We start from the raw sequence: 26610 nt of genomic DNA on the forward strand, positions 1-26610 counted from the left end.
TAATGCTTTGTTAGGCTGGGTGCCAAGTCCTAATCCCAGGGGAGGGTGTATTATGCACACACACTCACACATGCACACACAAGCTCAGGGTGGCATAAGGCCTGGGAAGTTGGGGTGTGCATGTTTTAGTAAATATATCCTTTCCCATCCAGGACAAATGTTACCCAGATGATCCTTTGGTTGCTTACCAGCTAATCAGAGCCGCAAGGACCAGGCCTGGAAGCAGCTAGATGGTTGGTTGTGTGTATCCCAAACACTCTATGACTGGTCTGGCCTGGAAATTGTCTGCTCCACAGAACTCTAAGGCCATTCCAGCCCAGGCTGTCTGCAGGACCACTCTGGACTAGGAAACACTTGGGGGCATCTCTCAATGAACGCTTCCTGCCTATGTGCTGAGGATTAGAACTGGCCTCTGGGATCATGATTTTTCCACACAGCATTCCAGGAACAGGAAAGCTAATTAGAAGCATGAATCTGTCTGGATTTTTTTAAAGGAAAAAAATATTCCACAACCATTCCTGCTAAAACCTATTAGAGAATAAAAATCAGGAGTTGAGACCCTTGGAGAGAGTTCAGCAAACTCAGTTTGTGATGGGCCTGAGGGTGGAGTTGGGAATGACTCTCTTCCCCATTTTCTGCTCCAGTGTCAACTTCCCTATTCTCTCTCTCTCTTCTCTTTCCCATTCTCTCCTCCATTTCTATGTCTCTCTTCCTCTTTGTCTGGAGGAACTGAAACAGAACCGTGGGACACTCGGCTGTCTGGCTACCATGACCTTTCTTCCCTCGGGTCATGAGGCCACAGTTGCCTTATAAAATCTCTGGTGCTACCCTCTCTGATTCACAGAAATTCTTCTGGCTTGACCTTCTTTCACTTTGAAATTTTTTCATTTTCATGTAGTTCCCCATTTTCTGCCCAACTCCTCATGTCTGGATTCACCACCTCTTCCTAGCCCCTTTGGCTCAAATGGCTGAGCTGGGTGATCTGGGCTCTGATTTTTGTTTCTTTCCAGTTGGGTCTTTGTGGATCACCTTTGGTCATCTTTGTGCTGCCTGGATCCAGGGCTCTGTGTCCTAAGGGCGAGCATCAGAAAGGTGTGTCATGGTCTCAGGAAAACCCAAACGCGAAGCTGCTCTTCTTGCAAGGGTGGATAGACACACGCAAGACCAGGAATTGGGGTTGGAGTTGGCGAGGAAGGTTCATTGGACTTATACTTTAAGCCCTGAATGAATGTTGTTTTAAGCTGACTCAGAGCACTAGTCATTAGATCCACACAGCATGTGCTGGGGGAGAGGGGCCAGGGAGGGTGGGAGGAAACCAAGTGAGTTGGGCTAGAGAAACAGTTTGGGATTTGGGAGCCATGGGGAATGAGACAGTCAGGGAGGAGAAAAGGGGATTTCTGAGAAGCGTCACTGTGGGTTGTGAAATGGATCCGTCTCAGCACCCTTTAAGAGACCTACGTAGAAATGTAAATTATTATTTGGTGGTTGGACTGCCCTTCTCTGAGAGCAACTCGATACCAAAACTAAGCAACGTGAGGCAACAGATCTTCCTATGTGGCCTGGCCCTTGCTAACGGTCCAGCCTCAGCTCGTACCACTATTCCATTCACAGTCTACATCCAGCCAGACTCCTCTCAGCTCCTTCAAGAGGCCAGGATTTTTTCTCTCTGTCTCTGAAACCTCCTTCCTGTTTCCTTGCTTCCTGTCTTAGTTCAGGCTGCTATAACAAAATACCATGAACTAGGTGGCTTAGAAAGAACAGAAATTTATTTCTCACAGTTCTGGAGGCTGGGAAGTCCAAGATCAAGCCTTTTTGCTAGTTCATACACGGTGCCTTCTCTCTGTGTCCTCATGTGGTAGAAGGCGTAGCTATCTCTCTGGGGCCTCTTTTATAAGGGTACCAATCCCACTCAGGAGGACTCCACATTTCCCACCCTCTGGCTCCTGCCTCTCAAAGGTGGAAACAAGAACAGTCACTTCCTCTGTAGCTAAGACACAAGCAGGTGGCTGAGGGACTGCAGGGGTGACAAGGTGACATTCCTGGGCCAAATGTGGCACTGACACTGAAGGCAGCCATGGCGGCGACGGTCAGGTTCCTGGCAGTGATGCAAATTGGAGCATCCAATTGGCGGCAGCAGCAGCCACGGCAGTTTTCTCATTAGCCAAGTTCTGCCTTGTGTAATGGAACATTGTCATGGATATGTAGCCTCGAGCCTGGTTCTCCAGGCTCCGCTGACCCTGTGAGAAACCCAGCATCCTTTTACTAAACCTCTCCTCCTTAATCAGCCAGAATTGGCTTCTATTGCTTACTGCTGGGAATCCTGATTCTTACAGGTGAGAATCACAGGGACACAGGGTTACAATTCAGAAGTCAAGTCTCACTGAGATCTCTCTTGTCCAGACCTTTTAAATTCCTTGTGTTCCTGGTCCTGTCCCACAGGAAAACCTCAGGCTCAAACAGCTTCCAGGCAAGCAGAGCAGACTGTGACCCTGCAATATAGTCCAAGAAAGAATGAAAAGCATCTGAGCATTTGTCAGATGGCTTGTTCCAGAGGAGAGATCCAGGCTATCTATGTTGGGATATCTTTTTGATTCCAAAAGTAGGCTCCAGGGGCCACAGCTACAGGCAGAGACAAAAGCCTTTCTCAGGCAGCTGGCACACACCAAGCAAAGGGACTAAGGTTGTGCCTAGGTCCAGAGCTTGAGGGGTCAGAGGTGTTTGGCTGAGGCAAGGCAGGAGGAGTGATGGGAAAGACTGAGAAGCTCAGGCCAACTCAGAGAGACATGTTGTAAGTTCCTTGGCTGCAACTCCTGCCCAGGGCTTGGGAGCACCCACCACTCTAAGCCCCTAAAGGGTCCTTGCACTGCTAACAGCAGTGCTGGCAAAGTACCTGGTAGAACATACACAAATTAACCTTCACAGACTCCTGGGTAGCTGAAGAAGGAAGGCATGGCAAACTCTGAGTACCATGCTGGGACTTGTCTACAAGATCCCTGCTAAGGGCCTTCCTTTTTCCGATGACCCTCTGATGAGGACAATTGTCTAGGAGACAGCAGGCCTCTGGCTGAAGAACAGAGGAAAGATGAAGGCACAGGGTGGCTGAAATGTGAGCTCCCTGACCCTTCTCTGCCAGGTGATTGCTTGGCTGAGGGAAGATGATCCAGGCCAATGTACACAAAAATTTAAGCCAAGACAGAGAGAGAGAGAGAGAGATGAGACTCAATGGCATAGTGTAAGGCCCTGGGTCCACTGAGCCAGATTCATTTCTGGTTGTAGGAGCCAAGATATTTTCATTTCTGCTCAAGCTAGTTTGAAGTGGCTTCTACCACTTGCTATCAATAGAGGCCAGAGCATCAGCAGTTCCTAAGACAGAGCCTTGTATATGTTTCATATTCTCCAATATGCTCACCATTGATGTTAGTGGGGTCTGAGCCATCATTTCATGGAAGGTGAGCCATTGTGCAACTTCTGGCTAGAAAGGCATCTCTCTTTTATGCATTACTTATGAGTACCTCACAACAAAGCCCAACAGAATCCTAACATCTACAAAAATATCAGCCCCAAGTCATGCACTAAGTCACAGCCTCTTGGAGACATTTCAGCATTAAGTTCACAGAAGACTTCAGTCTTTAATTCCATATGGATTTCATCAGAGCACAGATTCTGGCCTCTCCTTCCCCTTTGGCTCTTGCCTTTGGCCCTGGGAACCTCAGGTTGCCAGGCTCATCTCAGGAGATGCTGGGAACTGGCTGACTACCCCTACCAAGTCCAGTATTGCAGGAGTCAGATAAAACGAGGCCCCTGCCATCCCACGCCCCTGGCCGCCTCCTGCCTTGGACCATCCTATTCAGGGCTCAGCTCCAAGTTTGAGCCACACTCCCAGCATTCTTTCTTAGGGATGCTGGCGCAGAGCTCCAGGACTTAGCCCAGCAACAACCACTGCTTTTTTACTCTGGGGCATGGAAAGTTCTGTCTCCCTGACAGCCTCATTCACTTGACTCTTAATTAGACACAGACACCCACAGAGTTGTGTCCTCCTCTGTGATCTTTGAGGAGCTCCTGGAGGGCCTCCTCATGACTCCCCACCAAGGCATGTGATCAGAAGCAAAGTTGTCCTATCCAGCCTCCTACCAGGATCCACCACCCTCCAGAGCCCCAGCAACTCGCAGCCCAGGGAGAGAGTCACGTCCCCAAGAGGCAGCTGTCCCATTGCTGGCTGTTCTGTTATTAGATGGTTCTTCATTGTGTTGAGCTAAAATTGGCCTCCATCCCACCCCGTCCCATTTCTATCTTATCACAGATTTAATTCACTCTCATTTCCATAGGACAAGTAAATCCTGAATTTATTTGAAAACAGATCATTTTGTTATCAAAAAAATTATCTTCAGATCTATCCCAATTCTATCCACTCTTGCCTGGATACTTTCTAGTTTATAAACAAACATCAGACTACACTGTAGCATCAGAACCCAAATCTACTCCAGGTGAGGTCTTTTAATGCACACACACACACACACACCGGTTCATTATAATTTGATTCCTTTCCCTCCTGCTAACTGGCAGAATATTTAGTGAAGGAGAAATGGCTAGCTGATTTGGATCCCCATACCAGCCAGCCACAAAGAAAAAGAAAAAGAAATGGCTAGTTGCCTCCAAATATCCGTTTTCTCTTCTTTTTATTAACAGAACTTAATTTTTAATTTTTTAGCTGGTCACATTCTCACCCAGGTAAAATAGTTCAATTCTAATTGTCTGTTTCAGCTGTATCACCATAAAACTAATTTCTAACCAGAGAAATGTAAGCAGAAATGTATGAGAAACTTCCTGGATGCTTCCCTAAGAGGGAGAGGATGGGTTTTTCTTTCTGCCTTCTTCTCCACCCTGCTTCTGGAATGCAGATGTGATGCCTGGAACTCTAGCAGTCATCTTGGACCATGAGGATGAGAACCACACATGAGAGCAATTAGAAAGAGCCTGGTTCCTGAACTCTGTGGAGCTGCCACATTGGCTTAGGATTGCCTAACTCTATACTTACTTTATGCAAAAAATAAACTTTTCTCTTGTTTAAGGTATAGTATTAATGTATTAGTCCGTTTCTGTGTTGCTGTAACAGAGTACCTGAGACTGGGTAATTTATAAACAAAAGAGGTTTATTTGGCTTATGATTCTGGGACAGCTGCATCGGGCATGGGCCTCGGGCTGCTTCTACTCATGGCGGAAAGCCAGAAAGCAGCAGGAAGCCAGCAGGTACAAGCAGATCACATGGTGAGAGGAAGAGAGACAGAGAGAGAGAGAATGTGCCCGGGTCCTTTAAACACCCAGCTCTCATGGGAAATAATAGAGTGAGATCTCTCTAATTACCCCCCACCCCCAGGAAGGGCATTAATCCATTCATGAGGGATCAACCCCCATGACCCAAATAGCTCCCAACACTGTCACATTGGGGACCAGATTTCCAAATGAGTTCTGGGAGGACAATACATCCAAACTCCATCAGAGGAGTTTCTTAAAATGCATTCAGATTTCATCCTAAATTTGCCCCCCTGAAGTCACTATAATGGGTTGTTTATTTACCCCAAGAAATCTCTCAACAACATAATTCTGGAAACAGGGAACTCCAGCTGTCATCACTCATTTTTAATTTTTTTCTTTTCTTTTCTTTTCTTCTTTTAATGCTTAATAAAACTTTGCTGAATATAAAGAGATTATAACAAGAAAAACTTGAATTTGGTCCGTTAGTTTTCTGTGGCTGCTCTACCATATTACCACATCTTGATGTCTTAAAACAACGAATTTATTCTCTAAGAGTTCTGGAGGCCAGAAGTCTGAAATCAGTATTACTGGACTGAAGTAACAGTGTTGACAAGGCCATGCTCTCTCCAGAAGCTCCGGGGGAGTATCCGTCCTTGCCTCCATCAGTTTCTGGTGGCTGGCAGCAATCCTTGGTCTGTGATTACATCTCTGCCTCTGTGGTCTCATTGCCTTCTCTTTTTCTGTGTCAAATCTCCCTCCAACTCCCTCTTATGAGGATACATGTGATCGCATTTAGGGCCCACCCAAATAATCTAGGATATTTCTATCTTGAAATCCTCAATTGCATATACAAAATTCTTTTTTGCCATGTTAAGGTAGCATTTATAGGTTTCCAGGGACTAGGACATGGATATCTTTGGAGGACCATTATTTGAGCCTACCATACCTAGACACTAAACACGGCTCCTTTCAGAGCTTAAGTGCTAAGATCACAGTGGTGTCTTATAGTGGTATCCCCCAACTAGCTCCAGGCTTGCTGCCATGCTGCAAGGACAAGCTTACTGTCCTGTTCATAATGCCTTGGGGCACACCTCTCCTAGCTAGGGTCTACAAGTGTACTTTAAAAAGTTTGTGAAAAAATAGAATTCAAAGATAATACAAATATTTCCATGAACTTTTTGAAGTATTCTTGTACGTAGGCTCCCAACTCCTCCAGGCCCAGAGAGGAACCTGTTTCCCATGCTTACCTCTGCCACCTGCCTTCATATCAAACTGCCAAGTCAAAAGCCCACCTGTTTCATCTTCATCTCCTGTACCAAGATTGGACTCTTCCTAGTATGACCAACACCAGGACTGCCCAAAGGGATTAGTTGGGTCCTAAGGCTCTAAAAGTAAACTAATCACCTCAAAACATAGTGGTAAAAGATTCACCCATTCATTCATTCAAAGAAAGGCAAGGTAGCATGGTGGCAAGTGTAGCCTGGAATTGGAATCATGTAGGTTTAAGTTATAATCCCATCACCTGCCAGTTACTTGACCTCTGTGGGTCTCAGTTTCCTCATCTGCAAAATGGAAATAGAAAGAAAAAATAATGCCCACCTTGCAGGATTATTGTGAGAATTAGGAAAAAATGTGTGTGAAGCACGTAAGAGCAAACCTAGCTCCCAGGAGGAGCTTGGATAAATGAGGCTAGGACTCATCCGTTCAGTTTTCCCTTGTATAGTTGACAGAACATCCTCCTAATGCTGGAGATGCCACCATCACCCTCCGGACAGTCTAGCCCTGCAGATGGCTCAACCCCAAGCCGGATTCCCACACAAGTCGTCTACAATGAGATGACTGCTCCAGTGCATATTGGAACAAAGCGTGGTGAAGGAACCCATCTGCTCTTGAGGCACTTGGCTTCTCACTCTCTCAAAATAAGGCAGCACAGAAAAATTCAGAGAAGAGTGCATTTGTGTACAGGGCCCCTCCATGTGGTAGGGTTGCCTAGGGCTGCTGGCAGCTCCACTTCCTGACAGCAGATGCTGACTTCGGGAGACACCCAACCTTCACAGGAGGACCCAGGCCGTTGTGCATTGCTCTGAGACCCTCTGCTCCTCAATTATTCACAGAAGGAAAAAAAGCCCCCAGTTTAGGACTTTTAGTTAAATGCTAAAAATTGAAGGTAAATTAATTAAGATATAAGTTCAACAACATCATCCTTCCTTCATCAACAGTTCCTAAGACAGGATGGGCAGCATTAATTGTTGCAATTAATTAGGCATTAAACTGATAATGGGTACAGCTGCTAACAATTAGCAGCTAATTATGTCAAGCACTTTAACCATTTCACAAAAGAAATGGAAATTGGAGGGAAGGGAGAGGGAGATGAAAAGAGAGGAAGCAGTTATGTACCTTGTACACAAATGAGAGGCAGTTCGCCCCCAAATACAGCTGGATCCTGCTGTAGAAATGACAGAAGTTGGTATCAATCCTGTCCCCAGCGGGACTGAGCTGCACGGAAACCATGTGAGTCTGAATTGGAGTAGAAGAGACCTGATTCAAATCGACCCGAATAGTGATCAGAGCCAACACGTGCCAAGCTGCTTTCTCAGCACTTGGCATATATTAACCCATATCATCCTCACAGTGACAGTTCATGGTAGTTATTATTATTCCCATTTTGTGGATGAGGAAACTGAAGCACAGAGAGGTTAAGTGAGTTGCCCAAGGTCTCTCATTTATAACTGTTACGGCCTGAATTCAAACCCAGGCACACTGGCTCCAGGGTACACCCCAAAACAAATGGACCTCACTAATTTGCTGAGCCCTAATAGCCTTTAAAATCCAGATAGCAATGTTTTATTGAATCGTAAGCTCAACCCATTAACTTTAAGAGAAAAGAAAAAGCAGTTCAAACTGGAATGAACATATTTTGAAGTGATAAAGCTAACAGAAATTTATAAATTTAAATCACCCTAATCCAAACCAGTATTTCATTTGTGCTCCTGATGATAAGGACTTATCTCCAGCCCCCAGGGGAACCTGCTATTCTACTGGGAGCTACGAAGTAGCTCCTTGGGGAACAAAATCCTTTTCCCCAGTGAACTTCACAGTAAACATCACTGGATGGCTTCTACTCAGATCTTCTGTTTCCAACAAGCTTTATCTTGAAGGGAGAATGGAATAGAACAATCAGGCCAAGCTAGACACACACTCTCACACACACCTTACTAAGGAGGAGAGGGCTGCAGTAAGAAGTATCAAGTCTACTTGTCCTTACTTAAATCCAAGAGAGATAAAGTGACTTGCCTGGTGATAAAGTTTGGATATGGTGTCCCCCCAAAGCTCATGTCAAAATCTGATCCCCAATTTGCCAATGTTGGGAGTGGTTTGGATTATGGGGCGGAACCCTCATGAATAGATTAACATCCTGGGGGGCGGGTTATGAGTGCGTTCTCACTCTGTTAGTTCCCACTAGAGCTAGTTGTTTAAAAGGACCCTGGCACCTCCCCGCTCTTTCTCTCATTTCCTCTCGCCTTGTGATCTGCTTGTACTCACCAGCTGCCTGCCGATTCCCACCATGAGTAGAAGCAGCCTGAGGCCTGCACCAGATGCAGCTGTCCCAGAATTGTAAGCCAAATACACTTCTTTTCTTTATAAATTACCCAGTTTCAGGTATATCTGTTACAGCAACACAAAATGGACTAATAAACCTGGTGTCCCAGGGGATGGCAGATAAAACCAGGACTGCGTGCATCTCAACCTTGAATGTGCATAACGACCACCTAGAGAACTAGTTGAAACACACATTCCCGGGCCTCACCCACTGAGATTCCAATTCAACAGGTTTGGGTGGGGCCCAAGGAGTTGCACTTCTGATAAGCTTCCAGATGATGAGATTGCTGATGGCCCACACACCGTACCTCCAGAACCATGGCTCTATGCAACCCCATTTCTGGCCGCTCAGCCTTGTCCCAAGCCATCAGACCTCACCAAGGCCCACTGACTTTCCCCAGGGTGGGCTCCTTTGCTCATTCTGTCCCAATGGGCACAAGCATTTGTATTGGTTTGATTTATTTGGAAGTTCAACTTGTACTTAATCATCCTTGACCAGGACCTGTTTTTGAACAGAATTCAGGAAAAAAAAAATAATGAAATGTGCATCCTATTTCCAGTCCCCTGCCCCACCTCTTTCCTGTCCCACTTATTGTAAGGTGGGGTGAATTCTCTGTTTGCTAGGAATAAGAAGGAAATCGTTCCAAATTAGAGCAGTATTGGGAGGACTTCTCCGGCCACAGGTGGCCTCTGTCTGGTCTTTGCTGATACTATCCTTGCCTCCCTCATCATGACTCCCAAGGAGGCTGAGACCTGCCTTCTCTCTTTCCCAGAGGCAAACCCTAAGCCCACCACTGCCCCTCACAGCCTTCCTTCAATCCCTCCCATCATCTTCTTGGAGCTGGGGCTCAGGGCTACCAAGCCCTGAGACTAAAGCCAGTGCTGTGGGGACAGGTATGTGAATCTCACTTCCTGGGGCCAGGGATAGTCTGTGCAGAATATAGGATGGGCAGGAGACCATGACCAGTGGTGTGTATCATCACTGCAGGGAGCACCTTTACGCTGGCCAGCTTCAGGCTGGACTTTGGGGCTATGAAGGACAATTGCCCAGAAACACTTGGCCCAGCCAAGGCAAAACTGAGTCTTCTGCAGCTCCAGAACCCCCTTTTTCAGTATTGTACTCTCTCCCTCAAAGAGGATCAGAGCTCCAGTCTTCGTATCATAGAGGGAAGTCTCTGATAAAATTCAATACTGGACATTAAGAACTTCATGATCTTTCCCAGGGTTATTTAAAAAGCAGATCATAGAGCACCTTCATACACTATTGGTAGAAGTAGAAATTGTTCCTTTCTCTCTCAAAAGAGACATGGCACAGTATATGAAAGAACTTTAAATTTGTAATTCTACTTCTAGGAATTTACTCTAAGGAAATAATTGAACAAGGGCTCAAAGACGAATGTACAAGGACATTCACAGCAGCATTATTGATAATAGCAAAAATGTAAACAACCTAAATGCATGAATAAAAATAGGAGTTTTGTTAGATGAACCATAGAAAATACAGTCACAGAAATATTATGCAACTAATAAAAATGATGTTATAGATATAAGAAAATGCTCATGATAACAATGCCAAATTGGAAAATGTAGTCAATAAAACAGTATTTATAGAATAAAATTATTTTTATAAAACTGTTTGTGACTGTGTATCACCTCTGAAGGAAAAAAATACACTAAAAGGGCATACACCAAAAAATTAATAGTGCTTATTTGTACATTATGAGCACACAGGAAATTTCTGGGTGTTTTTCTTTTATGCTTCTTTTATGTATTTTTCAAGCATCCAACTTTCCTACATTAAGCATACAATGGAGTCTGAGAAAAAAATCATAGAATAAGTAAAATAATTACTAGTGATATAATTTTAGGTGTCCTACATAAACTATGATAAATATTATGGGTTAGAACCTTCCTATTGTTTCTGAAATCTATTCTCATATAATAGAAGGATAATTGCAAATACAAAGATAAATTTCTTAAAAATCTGCATGCATATGTGTAGACAGGCCAGTGCACTAATATAAGAAAACACGTCTTCAGTACACAATATACATATTCATTGGTCCCTTCCATCCCCCACTCAGGCGACAAAGATTTTTTTCTCCATAATGTCTCCTAGCAGCCAAACACAGGCACTGCTAATGAATATTAATTGACCTAACATCTTGTGTTGATGAAACTATGCACATTTTGCTGTCTCATTTGGTTGCTAGGGAACCATGTGAGACAGCCATGGGGCCCCGGGACCCAGACCTTTTAAGTGCAGGGCAGGGTTAAATCTCGAATCAGAAATACTATGCCTGATTAATTGTGTATGCAGCAACTATGTGTATGTATGTGGTCCTGTCAAATAAACAAGACACAAATAAATAGCAATAGGCAGTTTGGCAGGGGGTGGGCAAGCCGGTGGAGATGTGTGTAGACTCTCAGCTCCTGCAGCCCCTCCCCACGGCTCTCCTGAACCCATTCTTTCTTCTGCTGCCCCCTCCCTGGGGATCTGCTGGGGCCATTTTCCCTTCCTCACCATCCTTCAAGGTCTGGAGTGAACCTATGGGGTTGGTGCTGGAGGCAGCACCTGGGGAGGGGAAGGAGGGAGTATGATAGGTGGACATAACTGCCCTGAAATTGTAGGCATCATTCCTGTCATCCCAGGGCTCACATTAGATGCAAATCTGATGAGTGAACCTGTCCGACCTGCAATTTTCCTTCTGCAACTGACTTTGACTCTTCTCTGCTCCTCCCTTTCCCTTCTCTTTTGTCCATTCAACTAGAAGAGCACTTGTCCTTATGGGTGTTGGTCCCTGACCACTTTGTCCCCTTGCACTGCACAAAGCGTCATTACCCAGGCTTCTGGAAGACAAGCCTCCTGGAGATGCCCTCAGCCCCTGAGTCTCCTACTTCCCCTAGTCTTCTCCCTTTATGCCCTTACTTTATACCCATTTTCCTAGTCATTCCCGTTTGACTAAGCACCCTCTCTACAAAATAAAGAAGTCCCTGTCCTTGGGTCCTACAGGCATATCAAAGGCTTTCTCTATGCTGTTTGGCAGACTCCCTAGAGAGGAGGGTCAGGCTCTGGTCTTGGCATCTGCAGATGTGGCTGGGAAATGGAAGGGTGAGTTCTAGTCCCTGGAAGTGAAAGGGAATGAGGCTGGGGGTGGTGGGAGCTCTCATCCTGGGCTTCATCTGATTTCCGCTCAAGTAACTGAAATCAAACCCAACCATGAAGATTAGTTTCCTTCCAAAGATTGCCCTGCCTGTCCATGCTTTTTTAAAGTTATGCTTTCTTTTCATTTCCACTTATTCATTTAGCAAATATTAATTGAACACTTACTTTGTGGCCAGAATTTTTGCTGGGCCCTGTGTGAATTCAAAACGTGATTCCAAACAGACAGAAGAGCTTAAAATATTATGGGTAACCCAGAAAATAATCGTATAACCTTAAAAATACACAAAAAACCACAATTGTGGTGTGATGAGGAGAGGTACTTGGAGCCAGGGGAGGAAGGAGCTGCTCACCTCATCTGAGGGACCAGGAAAGGCTCAAGAAACACCAGCCCTCACATGCACCGGCCTCCCCGACCTCACCTGCACCAAATGGTGCGTGTTTCTTCTTCCTTAGTGGAGAGGAGGCTGTGGGGCCGGGAGGGAAAGAGGGCCCAGGCTCTCCTAAATGGGAAAGAAACGTGTACTCACTTGTTTTCTTTCTTTCTCTCCCCTCCCTCCTTCCAATTTGTTTAATTCTCATCAAAGATTCAAAAGGAAATTCCATGTCATTAAACACACAGACTGCTTTCCACAGCGGTGGCTTCTGGCAGCTGTAGGATTCTTTATAGGATAATCGTGTGGGTGGGGCGGAGGCGATGGCTGCGGGCACAGATGAGGGGACCAGGATGTCCAACGGTTCTCTCTGCTCAGGAGAGGAGAAGGGGGAAGATCCCAGAGCAACAACATGGGGAGAGACACAGAGATGGAGAAACAGAAGAGGCCAGAGGCCAGTGGAGAGACATCGGAGGGGAGCGTGGGGACAGGACAGCTGCTGCCTTCCCCACGACAAGGTCTTAAGTACTATTTATACTCGCCAAATGCCTGGTCGAGTAAATTTGTGAGGAAGAGTTGAGTCTATTTCAAGGTTAGTTTGGAAAAACTGAAGCTGCCCCCAGCCACAGCTGGATTACCTCAGAACGGGAAGGGATCCAAAGAGGTCATCTGGCTCTTCACCAGCAGCCCTCTCACTTATTTCTGCAAATGGACGTCTGACTTCCATTTGAACGCAAACGAGAGTGAATGTGTTTGAGCTCACCCCTTTTCAAGTCAGCAGTTCTGATGCTGAGACAGTTTCTCCTAACATTGAGAGCAAATCTGCCCATAGCATCTACTTCCTGGGCGTGGCCTTCACAGGGGAGTTACATAGACTAGATTGGTGCCTCATCAGATGGGAGGCCATTAGATAGCTACATGAAGACATGTTTTCTTCTTCCTGTCACTGTCCTCATTCATTCATCTATTCATTTCCTCTTCACATGCTACTGTGAGCCTGCTCTGTGATACACAGCGACTGGGCATTGGCAAGACAGCTGTAAAGAAAGTCAGCCTTATTTCTCAAAGGGAGATATACAAATGGCCAACAGACACGTGAAAAAATGCTCAACATCACTAAGCATCAGGGATATGCAAATCAAAACCATGTTAACTGGGGTGTGACAATATCTCAGTGTGGTATTGATTTGCATTTCCCTGATGCTGAATGATATTGAGCATTTTTTTATGTGTCTGTTGACCATTTGTGTATCTTCCTTTAAGAAATGCCTATACAGCTCCTTTGCCCATTTTTTAATCAGGGTAATTGCTTTTTTACTGTTAAGTTGTCATCTCACCCCAGTTAGACTGGCTATTATCAAAAAGACAGAGAATAACAAATGCTGGTAAGAATCTGGGGAAAGGGGAACTCTCTTACACTATTAGTGAGACTGTAAATTGGTGCAGCCACTATGGAAAACAGTATGGAGGTTTCTCAAACAACTACAGATAGAACTGCCACATGATCCAGCAATCCTGCTGCTGGGTATGTACCCAAAGGAATGGAGATCAACATGTTGAAGGGATACCTGCACTACCATGTTTACCGCAACTCTATTTACAATACCTAAGAGTTGGAATCAACCTGAATGTCCATTGACAGATGACTAAATAAGGAAAATGTGGTTTTTATACACAATGAAATACTATTGTGCCATAAAAAGGAATGAAATTCTGCCATTCACAGCACCATGGAAGAACTTAGAGAAAATTATGTTAAGTGAAATAAGTCAGGTACAGAAAGAGAAATATAGCATGTCCTCACTCATAATTGGGAGCTGAAAAAAAAGATACAACAATCATAGTAATTCCTTGAACTTTCAAAAGGAGAGAACAGAACTGAGGCCACCAGAGGTGGGAAAAGGGAAAGGGCAGGGGTTATTAGGGAGAAATTGGTAAAGGGCCACAGAAAATATTTACATTGTATAATGATAAAAAATAAAAATAAAAGAATGTTAAAAAGAAAAAGAAAGCCAGTTTTGTCCTCAGCAGGCCAGTGTTTCCTGTGGTAGACAGAGAAAGTGTGGACAAGTTCAATACACAGAGAGAGTGTGTGCATGGGGGCGGGGGGAGGTGTATCTCCTGGGCTCAAGCAGGAACACTCCTAGTATGTTAGACTGTTATTCTGGTGACCACCAATTAGCCACACCTCCCTATAATTACACGTCCTTTGTGTAGTCCACTCCCAAACTGACTCTGTGCTTGGTCATGTCAGTTGCTTTGGTCAATGGGACATTAGCAAGCATGATGCAAACAGAGGCATTAGTGCATGCACGCTGGGACTTGTCCTCTTAGAATGCTCTCACTTGGATCCCTTAAGCCAATATGAGAAGAAATCCAACACCCACTGGGAAGACCACATGGACAGAGGAAGAGAGAAAGAGAGAGCCCTAGCTGGCCCCCAACCATTCCAGCCATCGCAGCTGAGTCAGAAGCCATGGAATGAAGAGGCCATCTTGGATGTCTCAGCTCCAGTAGCCAATCATGGGACCAAAGGTCCACCCAGCTGAACACATCCCCAGTTGCAGAATCATGAAAAATAAAACATCATTGTTTGAGCCATTACGTTCTGCTGTGTTTTGTTTTGTGATGAATACTGAAACACCATGAAAGACCTGACAACCCTCACCCCTGTCACTCACTGACTCGATGATGGACTTTAATAGGATGTCTTTGAATTCTGAGATGGATTTAAGGAGAAACATGATTTTAATGTTGTGTATAATGTGCCATTTGTCACCGTTGTTTAGTGCAATTTAACACAATATTTATCTGATTGGCATATCAGTTACATCACATCACTGAGAACTGGCTGTACGGGGATTCTGTGTACTTGGCAATGAGAAGATTGATTATGGTTATTATAGTAATGGCTGGAAAAATGAATTTCATCAGGAAAGTTGTTGTGAAGCTGCGGTGATGGGCCTTGTATGTTTACTCGGGAAACATCATACTGCCTGCGTATACAGAGTGCCGGTCCTAGAGGACTTGGATGGCGGTGCTGGAGCTGGCAAGGAGACAGAAACACTTCTGACAAACTCCTTCCCTAGAGTCTCATCTCTTGTCCCATTCACTGGACCATCTTAGCAAGCAAAAGCATTTTGGAGGAAATGTCATGCATCTCCACTAATGCGTGGATCTACCCTCAACAGACAACACAGGTGGGAACCTTTTAGAAGCATTTGACTCTCCTAGCGGCCCCGAGGCATTTGCTTGCATGATCTATGATTGCTGCACCAAGTGTGTCTGTTTTGAAAATATTAGCAGTACACATGTTTTCTTGGGTAATGAAGCATGTTGGCAGTTAAGACTATGCCAGATAAAAGGTTGAATTTGAAGCCTATTTGCAGGGATGGAATTTAGATGTATATTTTATAAGATAAACCTGGAAAATAGGGAGCTAGAAACAATGTTTTCCCTCTCTGTAGCAGGTTCTTGTCACCAAATTCAATTAATTTCCTCGTTTTCCCACTCATCTCTTCATGGTTCCAGATTTGCACCAGAAGTTCACAGTCTTGAGAGAAGGGAGGTCATCTTTCTGTTAATAGAAGGCTTGTTTCAAATTCCTGTCAGCAGTCAGAAGAGGAACTGTACGCAGCTCCTGGTCTTCCCTCAGGACCCAGCTTCTCCATGGCCTCATTAGACTCACCGAGACCTCCACAGACCTTTACCACAGAAAAAAGAAAATGAGATTTGCCGGATGATTTCTAGCAAGGGGCCGAGCTCTCATGATAACACAGCATTAATGAAATTCACCTTATGAGCCTTTTAATTGCTTGTAGTAGCACTTCAGTTACAATCAATGCTCTCCCATCCCCACTGCAATTTTCTTGTTTTGAAAAATAATGCTGTGACACACGCTTCAATTAGAAGACAGAGGACTGGCCACATTCCCTAGGTCCCAGGATCATCCCCACCTGAAAACACTCACCAACTAGTGGTAAATAAGTGGAAAGGACATAAAAGCTGAGAGAACGTCTCTGTAATTGAGTTGCAAAACGAGGGGAAACAGAAAAAGACCTTCTATTAATAATGACACAGTAATTTGAGGTCACCCAAAGAGAGCCCTGGTACACTCAACATTCACATTAGCTTCGCACAAAAATCATTATAGATCTTTCTAAGAGACTGATGTGAGCAATAGTGAGGTTGTTTTCAGATTTATCCAGTACCATCCAGAGCATTCTTCCATCCTGGAGGGAATTGGAGCAGCCTAAAGACTTCACTGTGAGAGAAAAAATTTTGATTGGGGGCAAGGGGTTATTAGTGCAAAGTTCAATCACACACCAAAACAGACCCCATAGACGCTAGAGCTATTTTTAGGCATTCTCTCCCATACAGTATGTGCAAGCAGTTACCTCCTAAGGAATGGGGAGTATTACATACTTGCCAAGGGAAGGTGGGAGGCAGGGGAAAGGTACAGGGAGCATGTTCAGTCAGATGTCTGAGTCTCACCGATCTCATTTGAAAAAATAATCCCAAGCTCTTTTTTTTTTTTCCTCCTGGCTAGATTGAGGGAAATTCATTATTGTTTGGTGAGTCAAAATCAAATTCTAATAAAGAGATAATTTTTTAAAATCCCATTTTGTGGATGGCTCATTATAACATCCAGATAACTCTTGGGTATATTAAAATTGTTCATTGCCATAACTTATAATGGTATCAAAATAGATTTCTTTTGCAAATGGAGTTCCATTAACATGATTAATATCACCACTCCAAAATGATATTAGCATAGGGTTAATGTGGAGGTGATGTTATTAACACCTCCTCTGGTCAGGTTTTAAGGCTCTTTTAAGCATTTAGGGTAAGAAGACAACCTCAAACTGAGGGCTTAGCTACAGGTGGGACTCTGTGCACGACCAGCTTGCTCCCTAAGCTTCCTGGGCTCCCCCTCTTGCTTTCTCCAATTTTCTCTCATGTACTTGTACCTACCCAAACTTCGTAAGAAAGACAAATTAGTTCTTGACTCACTCTCAGCATCCCAGAGAAAAACTGAAATTCAAACCTAGCCACACACAAGATTGCAAGGAGCTTACAACTGTGTCTACTTCTCTTTGTACCCCGTGCCTAGTTCAGCCTCCTTGGGCATGGTAGATCCTCAATAAACTTTCTAAAACAAGTTAAGTGAGTAAATAGAAAAATAAGATTCCAATTTCTACTTGCATTAAACCAATAGGTAAGGGACTCTAGGTCAGTGACTGCCTTGGGTTGAACAGCACCCCTAAAAAGTCATGTCCAGTAAGAACCCGTGAATGTGACCCTATTTGGAAATAGGGTCTTTGCAGGCGTAATCAAGTTAAGATGAGGCCATACTGGAGTAGAGTAGGCCCTAAATCCAATGACTTGTGGCCTCATAAGAAGAGAGAAATTTGAACAGAGTCACAGGCGCACACAGGGAAAAAGGCCATGTGAAAACAGGCAGAGACTGCAGTGATGCATCTAAAAGCCAAGGAGTGCCAAGGATCGCCAAGCAGCCCACAGAAGCTAGAAGAGGCCAGGAAGGATTGTCCGATAGGGTCTCTAGAGGGAGAATGGCCATGCTGACATGTCGATTTTGGACTTCTAGCCTGCAGAATTGTGTGACAATAATTTTTGTTAATTAATTTATTTATTTATTACAAAGATTCATGAGATACAAAGCTGATTGTCCCCCTTCCTGCCCATGATGTGGGGGCCAGATTCATACTGGGGGCGTATCCATTACCAGAAATTACTTTTGTACCCTTTGTCACCTCCCAATTATCCTCAACCTCCCTCCCCTTCCCCCTCTCCCCTCAACTCCAATTTGTAGCCCTAGGCTTGTTCCCTCCCTCTGTAAGACCATGGCACTACTGTGGTCTTTCTTTCCTGCCTTCCTTTCTCTCTTAGCTCCCACATATGAGTGAGCACATGTGGTATTTATCCCTCTGTGCTTTGCTTGTTTCACTCAATGTAAGTTTCTCCAGGTTCATCCATGTTGTTGCAAATGGGAGTATTTCATTCTTTTTTATGGCAGAGTAGTATTCCATAGTGTATATATACCAGAGTTTCCTTATCCAATCATCTATTGATGGACATTTAGGTTGGTTCCATACCTTGGCTATTGTAAACAGAGCTGCAATAAACATGGGAGTGCAGGTATCTCTTCAATGTGATGATTTCCATTCCTCTGGACATATACCCAGAAGAGGGATTGCTGGATCATATGGAAGATCTATCTTTAGTTGTTTGAGAAACCTCCAAATTGTTTTCCAAAGTGGTTATACTACTTTACAGTCCCACCAACAATGCAGTAGTGTTCCCTTCTCTCCACACTAATTTACAGTCCCACCAACAGTACAGTAGTGTTCCCTTCTCTCCACACTAATTTACAGTCCCACCAACAGTACAGTAGTGTTCCCTTCTCTCCACACCCTCGCCAGCATTTGTTATTCACCATGTTTTTGATTATAGCCATTCTGAGTGGAGTGAGGTGGTATCTCAATGTGGTTTTAATTTGCATTTCCCTGATGACTAGTGATGTTGAGCATTTTTTCATATATCTGTTGGCCATTTGCATGTCTTCCTTTGAAAAATGTCTATTCAGCTCCTTTGCCCATTTTTTAATTGGGTCATTTATTTTTTTACTGTATAATTGCTTGAGTTCTATATATATTCTGGATATTAGTCCCTTGTCAGATGCATAGTTGGCAAAAATTTTCTCCCACTCTGTAGGTTGTCTTTTTCACTCTGTTGATTCTTTTTAGTTTGATATAGTCCCATTTGTTTATTTTTTCTTTTGCTGCTTGTGCTTTCAGACTCATGTGCATAAAGCCTGTGCCCAAACCTAACTGCTGAAATGTTTTACCTATATTTTCCCTTAGTAATTTTACAGTTTCGGGTCTTATACCTAGATCTTTAATCCATTTTGAGTTGATTTTAGTGTATGGTGAGAAATGCATTCTAGTTTCATTCTTCTGCATATGGATATCCAGTTTTCCCAGCACCGCTTGTTGAAGAGGCAATCTTTTCCCCAATGTAGATTTCTATTTCCTTCTTCTAATATCAGACGGCTATAAGCCTGAGAAGTGATTTCTGGGTTATCAATACTACTCCACTGGTCTGAATGTCTATTTTTATACCAATACCATGCTGGTTTGGTTGCAACAGCTTTGTAGTATAATTTGAAGTCAGGCAGAGTTATGCTTCCGGCTTTGTTTTGGTTTTTTTTTTTTTTTTGTGTGTGTGTGTGTGTGTGTGTGTGTGTGTGTGTGTGTGTGTGTGTGTGCAGGATTGCTTTGGCTATTTGGGGTCTTTTGTTTTTCCATATGAAAGGTAAGATTGTTTTTTCCATTTCTGTGAAGAATGTCATCAGTATTTTGATGGGGATTAAATTGAATCTGTAGATCACTTTGGGTAGTATCAACATTTTCACAATGTTAATTTTTCCAATGCAAGAGCATGTAATATCTTTCAATCTTTTTGTGTCTTCTTTAATTACTTTCAGAAGTGGTTTGTAATTCTCATTGTAGAGATCTTTCACCTCCTTGGTTAAATTGATTCCTAGGTATTGTATTTTTTTTGGTGACAATTGTAAATTGGCTTACTTTATTTCTCTTTCTGTTCATTCATTATTTGAGTATATAAATGCTACTGATTTGGGGGCATTTATTTTGTATCCTGCAATGTTACCTAAGTTATTAACCAGCTCTAGGAGTTTTTTGATAGAGTCTTTAGGTTTTTCTCTATATATTATCATGTCATCTGCAAATAAGGACAGTTTGACTTCATCTTTTCCAATCTGGATTCCCTTTATTTCTTTCTCTTGCCTGATTGCTTTAGCTAGTACCTCCAGTACTATGTTGAATAGAAGTGGTGAGAGTGGACATCCTTGTCTTGTTCCTGTCCTTAAGGGGAAGGCCTTCAATTTTTCCCCATTCAGAATAATACTGGTGATGGGCTTGTCATAAATGGCTTTTATTTTGTTAAGGTATTTTCCTTCTATACCTAATTTGTTAAGAGTCTTTATCATAAAGGGATGTTGAATTTTGTCAAATGCTTTTTCAGCATCTATTGAGATGATCATATGGTCTTTGTCCTTGAGCTTGTTGATATGATGTATCACATTTATTGACTTTCATATGTTGAACCATCCGTACATCCCTGGAATGAATCCCACTTGATCATGGTATATAATTTTTTTAATATGTTGCTGTATTCTGATTGCTAATACTTTGTTGAGGATTTTTGCATCTAGGTTCATTAAGGATATTTGGCCTGTAATTTTCTTTTTTTGTTGTGTCTTTATCTGGTTTTGGTATCAGAGTTATGTTGGCTTCATAGAATGAGTTTGGGAGAATGGCTTCTGTTTCCATTTTTTGGAATAGCTTGAGGAGAATTGCTATTAATTCTTCTTTAAATGTTTGGTAGAATTCAGCTGCAAAGCCATCTGGATCTGGGATTTTCTTTGGTAGAAGATTGCTGATTACCCCTCCAATTTCATTGCTTGTTATTGGTCTGTTCAGGTTTTCTGTCTCTTCTTGTTTCAGTCTTGGTAGTTTGTGTGTGTCCAGAAACTTATCCATATCTTCCAGATTTCCATATTCATTGTCATACAGTTGTTTATAATAGTCTCTAATGATTCTTTGTATTTCTGTGTTATCAGTTGTAATGTCTTCCTTTTCATTTCTGATTTTTGTTATTTGGGTCTTTTCTCTTCTTTTTTTTTTTTTTTTTTTTTTGTTGTTGTTGCTGTTGTTGTTGTTAACCTAGCTAATGGTTTGTCTATTTTATTTATCTTCTTGAAAAACCAACTTTTTGTCTCATTGATCTTTTCCATCATTTTGGCGGGTCTCTATTTCATTTAGCTTTGCTCTGATCTGAATTATTTCTTTCCATCTACTACCTTTAGGATTGGACTGTTGTTTTTCAAGTTCTTTGAGGCATAGCACTAGGTCATTTATTTGAAGTCTTTCCATTCTTTTGATGAAAGCATTTAGTGTAATAAATTTGCCTCTTTGTACCGCTTTTGCATTATCCCACAGGTTTTGGTATGATATAGCTTTATTGTCATTTGTTTCAAGAAATTTTTTGATTTCTTTTTTAATTTCTTCTTGGACCCATAGGTCATTCAGGAGCCTATTATTTATTTTCCATGTATTTGTCTAGCTTCCAGCAATTTGCTTATTGTTTATCTCCAGTTTTTGTCCATTGTGGTCTGAAAAGTTTGTTGGAATGATTTCAATTTTTTAAAATTTGCTGAGACTACATTTGTGACCTAATATGTGGTCTCTCCTAGAGAATGTACCATGAGCTGATGAGAAGAAAGTGTATTCTTTAGCTGCTGGGTAAAATGTTCTGTATATATCTGCCAAGTCCAGTTGGTCTAGGGTGTAGATTAAATCCTGTGTCTCTTTGTTGACTTGTTGCCTGGAAGTCCTGTCCCATACTGAGAGAGGGGTGTTCAGATCACCCACTATTAATGTATTAGGTCCTATCTCCTTCTTTAGGTCTAAGAGTGTTTGCTTTCTATATCTGGGTGCTCCAGTATTGGGTGCATACATGTTTATGATTGTTATGTCTTCTAGCTGGATAGTTCCCTTTATCGTTGTCTCCAGTATTGGGTGCATACATGTTTATGATTGTTATGTCTTCTAGCTGGATAGTTCCCTTTATCGTTGTATAATGGTCTTCTTTGTCTTTTTTAATGTTTTTTGGTTTAAAGTCTATTTTGTCCGATATAAGAATAGCTACTCCTTCTCATTTTTGGTTTCCATTTGCATGGTATATCCTTTTCCATCCCTTCACTTTTAGTCTACAAGTATCTTTACAGGTGAGGTGGGTCTCTTGAAGACAGCATGTACTTGGGTCTAGATTTTTAATCCAGTCAGTTAGTCTGTGTCTTTTGAATGGGGAGTTTAGTCCATTCACATTCAGAGTAGTTATTGAGAAGTGTTGTTTAATTCCTGTCATTTAATTGCTACTTCTTTAGGTGGTTTAAATATCTTTTGTTCATTATTTTCCCTTTTATTTCTCCTCTTCAATGTGAGTTGGGAATTTAAGGTGGAATGATTTAGCGTCTTTCTGTTTCTTGCTGGCATTTTTGTTTTAACTGTGGGTTTTGCTCCTGCTTGTATATTCGTGATGGTGGTCACCATTACTCAGATTCCACATGAATGACTCCCTTGAGAATTTCTTGCAGGGCTGGTTGTATGGTGGTGAACTCCCACAACTTTTGTTTATCTGAGAAATACACTATTTCTCCCTCATTTCTGAAGGAGAGCCTTGCTAGGTAAAGAATTCTTGGCTGGCCGTTTTTTCTTTTAGTATTTTGAATATATTGTTCCACTTTCTTCTGGCCTGTAGGGTTTTGGTTGAGAAGTCTGCTGTTAGTTTGATGCGGGTTCTCCTGTGAGTGAACTGATGCTTTTCTCTTGCTGCTTATAAAATTCTCTCTTTCTCTTTGAGCTTTGTGAATTTAACTATAATATGTCTTGGGGAGGATCTTTTGGGGTTGAATCTGTATGGGGACCTTTGAGCTTTCTGGATCTGAAGGTCTGTATCTCACCCTATATCTAGGAAGTTTTCTGTTACTATTTCCTTGAGTAGGTTTTCGATACCTTTTCCTTTCTCCTGCCCTTCAGTAATACCCACAATTCGGATGTTAGAGTGCTTGAGGTTGGTGAGACAATAGATTACCATTGCTCTAAGTCACCTAGTGGTGGCGCTTTGTCATAGCAGCCCTGGAAAACTAACATGGGGGAGGTATTAATCATTCCCTCAGCGTCTACAGGCAGTCTCACAGAGGACTTGGTGAGAAGGCAGAGGCAAGTACAGACAACCTTCTAAGATGCTTGAGTGGGAAGGAAGGGCCACTTCGGCACCATCTGCTGGTCTTATCCTTGTCTCCTTTCTTGCAATCATCATCAGAAAGAGACACAAGTCACCCAATGGCGACTCTCCAAACACTTGCTTCAAACCACCTTGACCTCCTCAATCATGTGTTCTCTACCTCCACACTGTGCCAGCCCTGTACACCAATAGCTCCATGCTTCCCATCTGAAATCTTAAAGACAAGTATCTCTCCTCTGTCCTCAGCTTCCTACCCTGACAACCATTGCACTCCGCTATCATCTCTATCCATTCATTTGTTCAATCAATCAATCTAGAATCATGCCTCAGGACAATTCAGGTGCAACTTGGCACTACAAGTTTGGTCCCCTCTGGGATCACCCTGCAAGTGTGAGTTGCTATCTGCTCTTCTGAGGGTGGTGAGCTATGCTGTCCCGTATAACTTTCTGTAATGACAGAAATGTTCCATATATGTGCTATCCAACACAGTAGCTACTAGCTACTAGTGTGACTGAGAAACTGAATTTTTAATTATATTTAATTTTAATTAATTTAAATTTTAATAGTTATATGCAGCTCATGGCTACTGTAGTAGATAGTGCAAGTCTAGAAGCAATTTTTTTAATCAGACACAAAGAGCCTCACAGACATCAACACACATGCACACGTATGCACACACATCTCCCAAGGAACAACATTAATTCTTAGAGTGTAAGAAGGAAAAGAAACATTACCTAACTATTCCTTAATTTGCAAGACATCTCAGCCCTCCATGGAGTTAATATTCTACATCACTGTGCAGATCAGTATTAGTTTAATTCCTCTCCCTACAGTCCCCAAACCCCTTTCAAATTGTACCCCTTTGGGCCACTGAGAATAAAAAATGGACTCATTACTGAGCCTCCTACTCCTTAATGGCTGTTCCTTTAGTTACATAAAGACCCTGCTGATGCTTTGAAGTCACCATTTACAAGGGCTTGATTAAGTAAGTTCTTAAACAAGGTGCCATTCTTTTTCCCAGTCTGGGGAGAGAGAGAATTGAGGAGGGGAAGAAATTGTTCTTCCAGTTACTGTTATTCCATCAATAATCCCCTCAGCTGTAATCCAGCCTCTCCCTTTCTGCTAGTACTTTCTCCTCGGCAGCATAAGAAATGGGTTTGAAACTCACCTCTACTCTTTTCCTGGGTCTGATTCCAACCTCTATTCCTTAGAAGCTTATGACCTTGCATATGTTCCATGAGCATTTACAACATGGGTCTAAATCATACCTATCTGTGTGGATTAAGTGGAGTAGTAAGGCATATAAAATGCCTAGTACAATATCCTGCTTCTCTCCCTTTCTAAGGAGCGCTTCTTAAAAAGAAGTTCTCCCTATGAACAGATACTAAGAAGTGGGGAGACAACTACAATAGAATATATGCAACAGACAATAGGCACATGCTGGCCACACAGTGCCCAACACCTAGATATTTGCAACTATCCAAATGACTGAACTGCTCCACACTAACCCAGATACAGCTGGCAAAGGTCTGCTGTAGAGGAAGTGTCTGGACAGAGTTGTGTGTGTGATCAGAGTTGTGCCCTGATCACAGTAATGAAAGCATTATGGTCTGGGCTTGTAGTTTGCAGAGTTCCTGATCCTGTGCAGTCAGATGGAAAGTCTTTCAGCTGCTATCTTGACATAGTCGGGCCTCTGGTCCTGAAATAAACACAGGGCTTGTTTCTCTGACTTGAATCATAGCTGCCTGAGCTGGCCAAGGGAGCCTTTTAAAATTTTTCTCAACTCAAGGCGGCTCTCTGTAGAGCCCTGTTTGATCAATAATAAAATAGCTATCCAGCCACTCCGGCTGAGCACAAAATGGAATTTGATTTTCGGAGAGACACCAATGTGAGGGGCGATTCCCAAGGGCACTCTGCTTTGTGCAGATTGGGGGCTGAGTTCTGGCCTGGGGACACCTCAGCTAATTCCCTTGGTGGGGGCACAAGTATCTGAGACAGTACAAACACCCACAGTCTCCTGGTGGAGACTTTACCCTTCACATGGGATGAGAGCTTGCAGTGATGGCCGCAGTCTTCTTACTTTCTGACGATGCATGAGGCCGCAGTTGGAGCCCACGGGATGCTGACCATGGCTACATTAAGTGGCACCCCTCCACCATCTCCAATTGCCCCCCTCACCCTGCCTCGCTCCCCCACAAACCCAAGAGGATATTAGAGTTACAAAAACAACACATAAACAATTTCATTTTCAATGCATACGAAAACTGACAGAAATGCCAGACTACCCTTTCTCCTTTTTTAATTCCTATGAATTTATTCAACAGACTAAATGAATTTACTAAATGCCAGTATCTATATTAGACCTGCGGATACAAAGGAGTCCATGGTCAAATAGAGGGAGACAGACATGAACACAGTAAGTGTTAAAATAGATGCCGGGCGGTGGAGTGGGAAGACAGACCAACGTGGCTGTGAATCCAGCAGCCCAGGGCACAGTCTCTCCTGGTTCCTCTCCTGACGTTTGTATTCTTTGCTGTTTCCTCCTCATCTTCCCCACCCTTCAACAGAAGAGGGAACCCAGGCTGCAGCCTTCTGTTTTCCCTCCATATTCACACCCTAGGTGATCTCATGGCCAAGTTTTGGATCACGTGACCCTGTGACACTGGTCACAGCTGACTAAACCAGCAACCTGCATTGCAGGGGAGGGCGGCTCCTGCCTCTCTCCACCTCTTCAGCACCTGTTCCCTGCACAGCCAACACATTTGGACCATAACAGTGCTGTTCAGCAGAATCTAATGGGAGCCATGTATGTAATTTTAAATTGTCTAGTAACCACATTTTTAAAAATGGAGAAAGAAACAGTTGACATTAATTTTAATAACACATTCTATTTTACTCAGTAGAATATTTAATTTTACCCAGTGTATATAAAATATTATCACTTAAACAAATAAGCAACTTACAAACTATCATTGAAGTACTTTACATTCTTTTCTTTTATATTAAGTCTTCAAAATCAGGCATGTATTATACACTGGGATACCTCTACTGGGACTAGTCACGTTTTCAAGTGCTCAATAGGCACATGTAACTAGTGGCTACCTTATTAGACAGTGACACTCTAAGAAGGTGACAATTAATGGACAGGATCAACGTCTCCTTCTCTTCTACTTCCTTTCTCCCAACTAGGTGGTTCAGTAAGTGGGTCTGGCCTTGCAGGTGATGCTAGGCTTTTCCCACTTGGCAGGGCCTGTGTCCTTGAGTCAGGCTTGGCCTCCCCCATCCATCCGCTCTGTTCCAGCATCTCCACCTAGACTGGGTGAATGGATTCAGGGGGAAGAGAGTTGGAAGCCTCACTTAAGTCTCATG

This window comes from Galeopterus variegatus, unplaced genomic scaffold (assembly GCF_000696425.1).
Source record: "Galeopterus variegatus unplaced genomic scaffold, G_variegatus-3.0.2 Scaffold1647, whole genome shotgun sequence".
Lineage (NCBI taxonomy): Eukaryota > Metazoa > Chordata > Mammalia > Dermoptera > Cynocephalidae > Galeopterus > Galeopterus variegatus.